At 45.2% G+C, this 12,559-nt stretch overlaps 1 long non-coding RNA gene across 6 annotated transcripts in view; it reads left to right on the top strand.

Moving 5' to 3' along the window:
- The window catches only part of LOC309515654, a 97,647-nt gene that overhangs the window by 70,698 nt on the left and 14,390 nt on the right, over positions 1 to 12,559 (top strand). The window contains exon 6 of one of the 6 annotated variants that reach the window (XR_014212595.1): positions 1,097 to 1,553. The exons of the other annotated variants lie outside the window; for them this stretch is intronic. This is a non-coding gene — a long non-coding RNA (uncharacterized lncRNA). Of the gene's footprint in view, positions 1 to 1,096; positions 1,554 to 12,559 lie in introns of those variants that run through there. 6 annotated transcript variants of the gene reach the window in all.

Genomic DNA, 12,559 nt, shown 5'->3' with positions numbered 1-12,559 from the left:
CAACCTTTCTCCCTCCTCTATATGACATCCTTTTATATATTTGAACATGGCTATCATATCACCCCTTAACCTCCTCTTCTCCAGGCTAAACATGCCCAGCTTCCTTAGCCGTTCCTCATAAGGCATCGTTTCCAGGCCTTTGACCATTTTGGTTGCCCTCCTCTGGACACGTTCCAGTTTGTCAGTGTCCTTCTTGAACTGTGGTGCCCAGAACTGGACACAGTACTCCAGGTGAGGCCTGACCAGAGCAGAATACAGTGGCACTATTACTTCCCTTGATCTAGATGCTATACTCCTATTGATGCAGCCCAGAATTGCATTGGCTTTTTTAGCTGCCGCGTCACACTGTTGGCTCATGTCAAGTTTGTGGTCAACCAAGACTCCTAGATCCTTTTCACATGTACTGCTCTCAAGCCAGGTGTCACCCATCTTGTATTTGTGCCTCTCATTATTATTTTTTGCCCAAGTGCAATACTTTACATTTCTCCCTGTTAAAGTTCATCTTGTTTGTTTTGGCCCAGTTCTCTAATCTGTCAAGGTCGTTTTGAAGTGTGATCCTGTCCTCTGGGGTGTTAGCCACCCCTCCCAGTTTGGTGTCATCTGCAAATTTGATCAGGATGCCCTTGAGTCCATCATCCAAGTCATTGATAAAGATGTTGAATAAGACCGGGCCCAAGACAGAACCCTGTGGCACCCCACTAGTCACTCTTCTCCAGGATGAAGAGGAACCATTGATGAGCACCCTTTGGGTTCGGTCAGTCAGCCAGTTACAAATCCAGCCAGTGACCATGAGATCACTGTGCAGTTTTAAGGCAGATTTTCAGGGAAATGCTTCTTTGAGCTTGGTAATCACAAAAAAGAAAGTCAGTATTTCTTCATGCATTCATCTTAAGGTTGTTGGACATTCACCAAAGTGAAAGCCCACCTATGGACACCAGAGTGGTACCATTCACCTCCTGTTGACTAGGTGCCCGCTGTGTGCCCAACAAAGTGAATGCTACTGTTTTAGCATTTCAAAGCATAAATACAAGTCTTATATGCAGCTGCCTTCGTAGCTCTGATAATTCTTTGATCGGTTCTTCTTTCTTGCTTTAAGGGACAACATTTTACCCTGAGGAAAGCTAACTGATCTGCCAACTCTTCCATTTAGTAATTAAATTCAGAATGTTTGTTTGAAAAGGAAGAATGAGCCAAGTGGTTTTGTGGCTGATAATATACAAGAGAGAGAAAGGCAGATGGCATGATGAGCCAATGATGGGAAAACATGGAGGTGAGAGAAAACTGCGGTCATTGGAGAGATGAAGACTGACATGTCCATTACCAAAGTCTGGGCTAGTTTTGACAGTATGAAGATTTAGTATGACAAATGAGGGGGTGAGGGTAGAAAAATGGACCTGACTTTAAAATGCAGCTATCTGAGGGAAAGAATATAAACCTTAAAAAATTGCTATAACTAACACAGTGAAGTCACTAAGCTAAATGCTGCAGGAGCAGCTTACACCAGGGATGTGGAATCTGTTGTCTTCCAGATGTTGTCAGATTCCAGCTCCCATCAGTCCCAGCCAGCGCAGCTTGCAGTCAGGGATGACAGGAGATGGAGTCCAACATTCATCTGAAAGGCCACAGGTTCCTCATGCCTGCTTTAATTTGTAGATACTGATGGTGTCTGAAGCACCTGTTTACACTGGACTGAACCCTAATAGTCTAATTCTAACCATGTCTACTCAGAAGTCCTATTGATATTAATGGGGCTTTGTCCCAGTTAAGAGTAATCCTATATGTATTTCCTTGGTAGTCTCATGGAACTCAGTGAGACTTACTTATGAGTAGACATGGTTAGGATTGAGCTGCTGAGATCTAGCCTGTTATTCGGGTTGGGATAGCAGCTCCTTAGACTAGCTTCAGACACTATTTCAGGGGTAGATAAGATGATGATGTAAGCTGCATGACCCTCTGCAACATCAAGAGATCCTAGGTCCTCTATTCTAAGGTATGTGGGCTTGTAAATGAAATCAGGACTCTAGATCCTGACAGGAAGACTTCACAGTTCAGTCATGACCTGTGTAGGGCACAAGAAGATGGGATTTCATGCTTATTTAGGCATATAAAATAGAGCTAAACGGTGCTTGATTGTGAAGACAAGCCTTTTCTGAAACTTGTAGTCACAACCTTAAGAAATATTGCTAAGTTCCTTAAATATTTGATCAGCCCATTACACCTTGGAGGGGGGGAAACCCCACATTATTACTGAGACAGATAATGGCAATATGTTTTGGTTTAATTATCACAGAGCATAGGCCTCTCTTTAAGAAATGTCAGTGACCCTAAAGAAATTATATCAATTCAACACGTAGGATGATATCCAGCAGTGTTTCTCTGCGGGGAGCTATCAGAAAGGAAAGAGCTAAGGTGCTTATATCACTTGCCCAGTGTGAGCCATTTGCACATATACGGTAACTCTCTGGAATACAGGCAGTAGGAACATACAGGTCCTATGAAAGTCATTCAAATGAAAACCCTTGTTTGCTGTGTGATTCACCATGGACACCAAGGCATCCCTCCACACCTTACAATTTCTCCCATATGTGCATACAAATGCTTTGTTTTGATTTGTATTCTAAAGAAGATATCATAAATGACAAACTGGAACCGTGTGTATATATTTTATAGATTAGGAATGTCAGATTTAATAGTGGGATTTGATGTACACATTCCTGAGGCTCTGTTCGACAGTAATGCAATTAAACATTGCAACAAAGTAGTAAAGTTTTATAGGCAGTAGCAAATAAATTTCCTTTTTAAAGGCCAGAGGCATTGCAGGGAGAAATTCAGTTCTGAAAAACAAGTTTGGTTTACCTGATGGTTAGGAATTTGGCAATATTATTTTCTTTAGGAAGAGAATGCTCACTTTTGAGCAGAACAGGATGGGAAAACAGAAATTAAATTAGAGCAGGGTTTCCCAAACTTGGGTCTCCAGCTGTTTTTGGACTGCAACTCCCACAATCCCTAGCTAGCAGGACCAGTGGTCAGGGATGGTGGGAATTGTAGTCCAAAAACAGCTGGAGACCCAAGTTTGGGAAATCCTGAATTAAGAGTATTGTAGTGGTTTGTTAATATTAGGAATATTTCTAAATCACAGTGAACATCACAACAGTACCACAGTGGGAAGAGCACAGAGAGAAGAAATGCCTTGGTGCATCTGCAGCAGCACAACTGGATGCCTTCATCTGCTCCAGCTGGAACAAAACATGTCTCTGTCTCATATCGGTCTCTACAGCCACAGCAGGCACTGCAACTGCCCAACAGTTTGACTTTACCCCCAAAGGTGCACTCCTCCATTGTCTCCTGAAACAGATGCCAACAGTAATTCTGTATATAGTAGGGGTCAGCAAACCTTTTCAGCAGGGGGCCGGTCCACTGTCCCTCAGACCTTGTGGGGGGCAGGCCTATATTTGGGGGGGATGAACGAATTCCTATGCCCCACAAATAATCCAGAGATGCACGTTAAATAAAAGCACACATTCTGCTCATGTGAAAACACCAGGCAGGCCCCACAAATAACCCAGAGATGCATTTTAAATAAAAGGACACCTTCTACTCATGTAAAAACACGCTGATTCCCGGACTGTCCGTGGGCTGGATTTAGAAGGCGATTGGGCCAGATCCGGCCCCCGGGCCTTAGTTCGCCTACCCATGGTATACAGCAACAAAATAAAACAAGTAAGAACTCATCCTTCTAGGAAAACCTGTAAAAACAAATAAGTTTTTAGCATCTGATGAAATGCACACAACATTGCAGCCTGTCAGTAAGTTTCGACTGGTAGTGCGTTCCACAGGGCAGGTGTTACTGTCTTGAAGGATCTAGTCCAAGCTACCATGGAGCAAACCTCCAGCACACGTGGCCCCCTCTAGAAGGGCCCTTCCAGGCGTCCACAGTTATCGGCAGGTATGTAGGGAATATCCTCCTCCCAAGTTGTCTTGCTAACTGTAAAACCTTAAATTTGGTCTCAAAGCATATTGGCAGCTCATTCATCTTGTTTCAGCCATAATTTACAATTGTGGATGGTTCCAGGTTTGTTGATCTATGTTCCTTTGGTGCATAGATCAGAGGGAGAGCTGCCTTATACAGAACCAGACTACTGGTCTAGGTAACTCAGAGCAGGATTTCAGACAAGGGCCTCTACCAGGAGATGCCAGGACCTGAACCTGGAACCTTCTGCATGCAAAGCAGATGATCTGTTGCTGAGCTGCAGCCCCTCCCCAGCACTCAGTCAGTTTCATAGACTTCTGTCTGTATCGCCTTAGTAATTCCTCCATGTTTCAACATGTCCATTATAGAAGTGACAGTCCCGTGACAGCTCTGACCGCTCTCAATTAAAAACGACATTGATGGAGTTCTTCTATAACTGAATGTGTCTTTCTTATTATATCAATGTATATTTTCATAAAGCGTGTTAAAAAGTGACATAGTCATTGATGGAGGCAGCAGGGAAAAGCCAGTCCACAAAGATTTCTCTCACCAGAGCAACTGTGTGTCATGTTTTCTGAATGCTGAAATACATAACAGTGCTATTTTGGCAAACAATATTATTTTAGCAAATAATAAATACAAAGCTATAGTATTAATAATATGACTTCATGTTACCTGAATTCTACCTGAAATATTGCCTGCCCCTGTTTGGACCTTCATTTGTCTAAATTCCCTGAATTTTACTGGTTTTATAGTATTCTTTGTTTTAATGGTGATCTTTATTTTTAAGTTGCAGACTGCTTAGATTTATTTAAAAAGATATCTAATAGTAATTGGCTTATAAACACTTTAATTAGACAATCCATCAAAACTTAGAAACAAGGTAAAATACCAAAAATATTAATATCATTAGCATTTTCACATCCATGTGTTAAGTCAAACTGTAGCCCTCCAGATGTTGTTGTTTATTAATGTAAGTGCTGTGAAATACCAAATTAGGCTAAAAAGTAGTTTACAAGTAGTGCTTCTTCAGCATTGTTGGTGGACTACAACTCTCATCTTCCATGGCCATTGGCCATGGTGATTGGAGGGCCACAACAACCTCTGGAGAGCCACATGTTTCCCACCTGCAGTTTAAGTCACATGGTGCCTACTATAAAGCCCCATTTCTTCTACTTCACAAGGGCTAATATCTAATTGCTAATTCTTTTACTATCAAGACTGTCTTTTCATAATCATTGTTGTTGTTGTTTAGTCGTTTAGTCGTGTCCGACTCTTCGTGACCCCATGGACCAGAGCATGCCAGGCACTTCTGTCTTCCACTGCCTCCCACAGTTTGGTCAAACTCATGCTGGTAGCTTCGAGAACACTGTCCAACCATCTCGTCCTCTGTCGCCCCCTTCTCCTTGTGCCCTCCATCTTTCCCAACATCAGGGTCTTTTCCAAGGAGTCTTCTCTTCTCATGAGGTGGCCAAAGTACTGGAGCCTCAGCTTCATGATCTGTCCTTCCAGTGAGCACTCAGGGCTGATTTCCTTCAGAATGGATAGGTTTGATCTTCTTGCAGTCCATGGGACTCTCAAGAGTCTCCTCCAACATCATAGAATATAGAGCCTATTTTCTGTCATCACAAAAACAGGACAGTTGTTCCACCTGCTTTTCACTGGAAAGCCCATCTTCTGTTCTAATCCTTTAGGATTCCCCCCTAAAAAGGACTATATTGGGGTGTGCTATCCTTAAACAGGGTTTTAGAGGTGGTTTGTGCCACTGACTCTATGGAAAGGGGTTCAAGTCCCTGCACCCCAGGACCTTGGGATCCCTAGTAATGAAAAAGTTTGTTTCAGAGTATTGTGTACCTGGCCTGATGCCCCTGACTTATAGGAAGAGGATTTTAACTGTTGGACACTTCTCTGAAATGTAAGTAAACTTCAGGAGTACCTGAATATTGACTACCTTCTTCTACATCTGTCCATCTTTTAGTTAGAGGCAGCAGAAACATGAATTATTAAATATTAACTTCCTCATAAAGGAACAGAATAAAAATTAAAAGCCAATTCATTGCCAGTAAAAAAAAAAAAGTGACTATCATTTATTAGTAGAAGTTTCATGGTAGAGGGTATTTTATTAATTGACTCAGAGCTGGAAAGGCTATTGCAGCCTGGGGAAGATTGCATGTATAATTGCAGTAATAATTAGTTTCAAAGACTTTCGCTACTGAGCTGAACAGTAAGTTGAGTTGTTTAATAGTCTGATGGCAAATATACATAACAACAATGATCCTCCAACTCAAATAAAATATCCCTGAACAAGAAGAAAAATCCACATTCTGCATTCAAAGTATCCCAAAATTTTGTGCCAATGAAAACTAATAAATTATGTGATCTGAATTAGACATATTATTGAGCATATTTTTGTTTTGATTTATTTGCATAATTGATTGTGCTTCCATGAAGAAGGGTATAACATATTCCACAGAAGATCAACAGTATCATCTAAAGCTTCTGACACTCAGGATGCCTGCTGACCACCACCTGAATAAACCAATAGCCTTGGTTTTATCTCCAATCCCCCTTTCCAATTTAATCCCTTCTCCTCTCTCCCTCTCTCCCACACAGTAGTCTAACTGGTCTGAACTTTTATGATGGAAATTCAAAACCATTAAGAAGTTAGGCTCATCATTTAAATACATACTGTACTAGGTACCTGAACTACCTATACCAGGGATGCCACTGATTCATAAAACACTTTTACTGGCATCAGATTCCCATAAATGTGTAGGGCATCACATCACCTTTGTTTCCTTCAGAACCATACAATTTAGGTGACCACAGATGTTCTGCAAGAGGCTAGTATTCTCAGGCCATCTTTTCTGCAAAGAACTCTGCACATTCTCTACAACCCAAGACTCTACAGAATTAGCTAAATTGTTGCTAGGACAGTTAGATTGACTCTTTGATTTGGTTTTATATTCTGTTTGTGTGATCTGTTTCCTCCTTTCCCCCCAATAAATGTCATATATACTGAAATTTCACTGTTCTGAAAAGTGTTTCCCCTGGAATTTCTCCTTTAAATCTTCCCCAGATGCTAAGCTGCATAGTTCTTAAACTTCTTGTGTTCTAATGGAATTTCACAAGTTTTGTTTAAAGACTGAATTCTCAGGCTTTGGGAAAGTAAATCTACAGCTCCTTTGCTTTTTCCCCAGAAGTAGGCTGGATGGAGGGATCCTTGGCAGTTTGGCTTAGAAACCCCTCCCCCAACAACTGGAGTGCTTTTGTCATGCTAAACTTAATCTGCCTGGTGACACTTTATCTTGATAGTGGGGACAAAAAGGCAAGTCCACCAGGAGAAAACAATTCCCACCACCACCCCAGCAAGCGACCAGAAACAAAGAGTAAAAAGCAGAGCAAAGCACCAAATAAGCAATTGTAACTGGCTAGAAGCTTAGTCACTGATGCATTGTGACTAAATGTTTTTGAACTCATCTCTGCATCCACAAGACTACAAGCCTGGATAGTAGAAAACCCTGTATCCAATACAAATACCACATTTGCAATTGTCAAAGTTTATGGAAGACTCCTCGTGTTTAATAATTTAATTTAATCCTCTCAGTAATGCAGAGATCCAAAGCAAGAGAGGTTTTTTAAAAAAATTACTACAGTATTTGAAACAAAAAAAACCTACCTGTTTTAAAAGCTGTTTTTAATACTGTACCTGATAAACCCAAATCCTAAGGTTTCCAACATTGACTGAATGCAATATTATTTGCATTATTATCTAAGTGTTTAAAAAACCTTGGTAAGCATCCTTCCCCCTGTTCTTGCAAAAAGAGTGAAGCAGAAAATTTGCAGCCTTGTTGCCTGGGTAGTTCAGTAACCGCTGATGAGCACAGCCATTAAAAAGTAAATAAAATAAAAAGATTCCAACACTATTGCAAATCAGTTCTTGGTTCTTTTATTCCTCAAGAGGCAGCTGAGCTGCTTATTCCAACTGAACAACAAAAGAAATGGAGGTATTGCATATTCTCTTGCTGCAAACAGCCCAGGGGGAGAGAAAGGAAATATCCTTTTATAGCTCTGTTCCACTGATAACTGTTTCCCTTCCTTTTGACAGCAACAACCGTTCCTTAGAACATTACAGAACTAAGGATAAAATCTCAAATGAGACATGGCACAAAATAGCAGGTTACCCCACATCTCAACTTTGTTTTATAGGTGAGCTGCGCTGCAGTGAGCACAAGTTTCTAGCACAGGGATGGGGGATCTATGGCTCAAATGCTGTTGTACCTCAGCTCCCAGCATCCCTGGCCACTGGCCATGCTGGCTGGGACTGATGGGAATTGGAGTCCAACAACATCAGGGCCAAATGGAGGGGCCATGGCTGAGTGGCAGACCACCTCCTTTGCATTCAGAAGGTCCCAGGTTCAGCCCCTGGCATCTCTAGGTAAGGCTGGAAGAGAATCTCTGTCTGAAACTATGGAGAGCTGCTTTGTAGAGAATATGAGATGGAAGGACCAGTGGGTATGACTCAGGGAAAGGCAGCTTTGTATTGCTACAGTTTCAACTTTAGGTAAAGGTAAAGGGACCCCTGATCGTTAAATCCAGTCGCGGACGACTCTGGGGTTGGGTCACTCATCTCACTTTACTGGCTGAGGGAGACAGCGTTTGTCCGCAGACAGCTTCTGGGTCATGTGGCCAGCATGACTAAGCTGCTTCTGGCGAACCAGAGCAGCACACGGAAATGCCGTTTACCTTCCCGCTGGAGCGGTACCTATTCATCTACTTGCACATGCTTTCGAACTGCTAGGTTGGCAGGAGCAGGGACCGAGCAATGGGAGCTCACCCCATTGCAGGGATTTGAACCACCAACCTTCTGATCGACAAGCCCCACCTTTAACATGGCACAAAATGGGCTTCATCCAGAAAAAAACATGTCATGCTTAAATCTCATTGGAATGTGTGAGACCCATTACCGGGTAGTCATGATGGTTGATTGATGGGTTCATTTCAAGGACGTAATCATGACAACCTTTTGCTATATTTGAATTGATAATCCCAATGGCAGCCACCTCCACCTATGTACCTGCTCTCTTTCTAGAGTTCTCAGATCCTCACCTGCTGAATTCATCAGCAAGGGGTCCACTAGTGTTCATCAGAACATTTGTATCTGTCAGGGAACTGACATCGGGGGAAAGGGAAGTGGTAAGGCTCCCAGAGACTGGGAGAGAGTCAACAGCCAAAGCAGGGACCAGCAGGGGGAGCGCGGGGTCTCTGGAGGAGGATCTCAGTAATGCTGAGAGAGACGCAGCAGCCCAGGCAGGAAGCAGCAGGGGAGAGAAAGGGGTGAGAGACACTTCGAGCGAAAATAGCGGGGAGGTGTCAGAAGCAACTGCAGGGAGACCCATGCTGCGCCGGAAGCTGCCACGTCGTGAGTCCAGGAGACGCGTTTCCATTAAGGAACTTCTTTGCTGGAAGCGCTTCCGCAGACAGCCACTGTCAGACTCTACTAGTGACTAGAGCAGACATGTCTGAGGAGCTCTGTCACACACAGAGGTTTGTGGGGTCGCACAAACTCTGAAGGGGCACAATTTTAAGCACAAGCAGCTAACCATCCCCTGACAGCAGTCTGACAGTCTCTGTACGCTGCCTGTGCAGGAGAAAGCATCATGAGCAACCCAGTCGGAACCGGAGACGCAGGGGTTGGAGCTGGTCCAAGCTTGGAAGAAAGGTATCAAGCTCTGGAGGTCCAACTTGCGCTGCAGACGGCGAGGCTCGAGGAGAGAAGGGCTCAGGATGCTGACAAAAAGGGGAGAACCACTCAGTTCCCCAGAAAGGTACCAGGATTGGTGCAGAAGTTTGGGGGGGACCCCAAGGATTACCATGCCTTTAGGACTGAGATGCAATATGCTCTGAATGTGCAGTTTGATGAGTTCCCTGATGAGGAATCGCGAGTTGCGTTCGTAATTGGGCATCTTGAGAAGGGGGCGCGGGACTGGGTTCGACCCCTGATGGCAACGCACAACGATATCCTAAAGGACACTATGAAATTCTTTCGTGCAATGGATATCATGTTTTCCAGCGATATTGAGGAAGGGGCGGTACGCAGACAGCTAATGGCTTGCAAGCAGGGAAGCAGATCTGTCCGTGAGTACTGGACTGAATTTACCATGCTGATTCACAGATTGGGGTGGGATTTATCGGCGGCACCCATTCAGATGCTATTTGAAGAAGGTCTTTCTTCAGCTGTGAAAGACGAGCTGGCCAGGAGCCCCAGGGCGGGGTCTATGGATCAGCTGACCAAATCTGCGCTGACCATTGGAGCGCGCCAGGAGGCAAGAGCCTTGGAGAGGCGGGAAGGGAGAGGGGAACGTTGGAAGGAGTTACGCATTCCAGACATTCCTGAGCCAGCTTTCCCGCCGGCAGAGCCGATGGAAATCGGAACAGCCCGCGCGCGCGCAGTTTCAAAGCCCAGTGAGGGGGCGAAGAAGGAGGGAAAGGGAGCCCGGAAATGCTATCTCTGCCAACAGCCAGGCCACTTTGCCAGAGTCTGCCCCCAGAGGAAGGAATGGCAAGGGATGGTGGGAGCTGTTGAGGGGGAAGAGCAGGGAGAAACGGAGCAGGTAAAAGCCAACGCCTGGTTGCCAGCAGGGCACTGCAGCCAGGCCAAAGAGCAGTGAAAGTGCCCCTTCCCCAAGTGCCAGTGCCAGAAGCTCCTCGACCTGCTCTAGTGATTGAAGTGTCGCTAGAGCTGCAAAATGGACACCCCCTAAAAATAAAGGCGCTGTTGGACTCAGGCAGCTCCTGCAATTTCATGAGCAAGGAGTTTGCTGCTGAACACCAGATACAGACTATCCCTTTAAGCAACCCCCTGCAGGTGACCACGATTGATGGCAGGGAACTGTTGGGAGGAGGCGTCAGCTTGCAGACCGTCCCAATGATAATGAGGGTGGCAAGGCACACAGAACTGATAGCGTTTAATGTGGCCACCTTGGGAGGCGCTCCCATTATTTTGGGAATGAGCTGGCTAGCCCTACATGATCCGCTGGTGGGCTGGCATCAAAGAGTGGTTTCCTTCGGTTCCGCGCACTGCTTAGAACACTGCAGGGCGGAAAAGGGGTCAGCAGGGGCCCAAGCCACCCTAGCAGGGACGGAAGTGATGGAGAAGGGGAAGGTGCCACCACAGTATGCTGATCTCAGCGACGTGTTCAGCGAGAAGGAAGCGGACCAACTACCCCCGCATAGGCCCTTTGATTGCCAGATCAATTTACTCCCTGGAGCACAGCTTCCTGTAGGCAAGTTGTATGCCATGTCAGACAGGGAGATGCAGGAGTTGCGAGCGTTCATTGACAAGAACCTGAAGAGAGGCTTCATCAGAGAGTCCAAGGCAGCGGGGGGTAGCCCAGTGTTTTTTGTGGATAAAAAAAACACGGACAAGCCGAGGCTGGTATGTGACTTTCGGGCCCTAAATGCAGTGACAGAGCCGGCGGCTTTTCCTATGCCCAGGATTGATGATATTTTGACCAGGGTGCGAAAAGGAAAGATTTTTACAAAGCTGGACCTAAGGGGGGCGTACAACCTGATACGTATAAGGAAAGGGGATGAATGGAAGACCACCATGTTCACCCCTTTGGGGGCATTTGAATACCTCGTTATGCCTTTTGGATTACAAACAGGCTCCGCGTGTTTTCAAGCCTTTATGAACCATGTACTGGGGCCTTTGCTCTACAAGAATTGCGTGGCCTTCTTAGATGACGTGTTGGTGTATTCGGAGAATGAGGAGCAACATGTGAGAGACGTCAGAGAAGTGTTGAGCAGGCTGCAAGCCAACAGACTGTGGGTGAAACTGGAAAAGTGTCAGTTTCATACCAAGGAGGTGGAATTCCTGGGGTACCGCTTGTCAGACAAGGGGTTGGCCATGGACCCCAGCAAGGTTCAAGCGGTGCTGGAATGGAAAACACCCAAGACCAAGAAGGATGTGCAGAGGTTCCTAGGGTTTGGAAACTTTTATCGTAAGTTCATCCGAAACTTCGCCCACCTGACGGCGCCCATCACGGACTGTCTCAGCAGCAAAAAGAAGTTTGTTTGGACGGGGGAGGCGGAGCGAGCGTTTGAGGAACTGAAAAGGGCCTTCGCCTCTGACGAACAACTTCTACATGTGGATTTACAAAAAAAGCTGAGGGTCGAAACAGACGCTTCGGACAGAGCCATAGGGGCGGTGCTTCTTCTGCAGCCGGGGAAGGAGGGGTCAGAGTGGCGACCGTGTGCCTTCTTTTCGCGAAAGCTGAACAAATCTGAGAGAAACTACACGGTGCACGACCGGGAACTTCTTGCGATTTATGAGGCCTTCCGGAGATGGAGGCATCTACTAATTGGTGCACAACAGAAGGTGCAAGTGTGCACGGACCATAAGAATCTAGAGTATTGGAGAACTGCGCGAGTGCTCAACCAAAGGCAGTTGAGATGGGCCCAGGAGTTCTCCAAATTTAACTTTGAGATTTGTTACGTACCAGGCCCGGAGAACGTTAGGGCGGACGCTCTCTCACGCAAACCTGAATATTTGGAGGGAGAGGGTGCACCCGAAGAGACCCATGTTAT

This window comes from Podarcis vaucheri (assembly GCF_965113315.1).
Source record: "Podarcis vaucheri genome assembly, chromosome: 12".
NCBI classification, from domain to species: domain Eukaryota; kingdom Metazoa; phylum Chordata; class Lepidosauria; order Squamata; family Lacertidae; genus Podarcis; species Podarcis vaucheri.
Note: the sequence above shows the minus strand (reverse complement) of the source record. Positions and strands in the feature narration are given on the sequence as shown.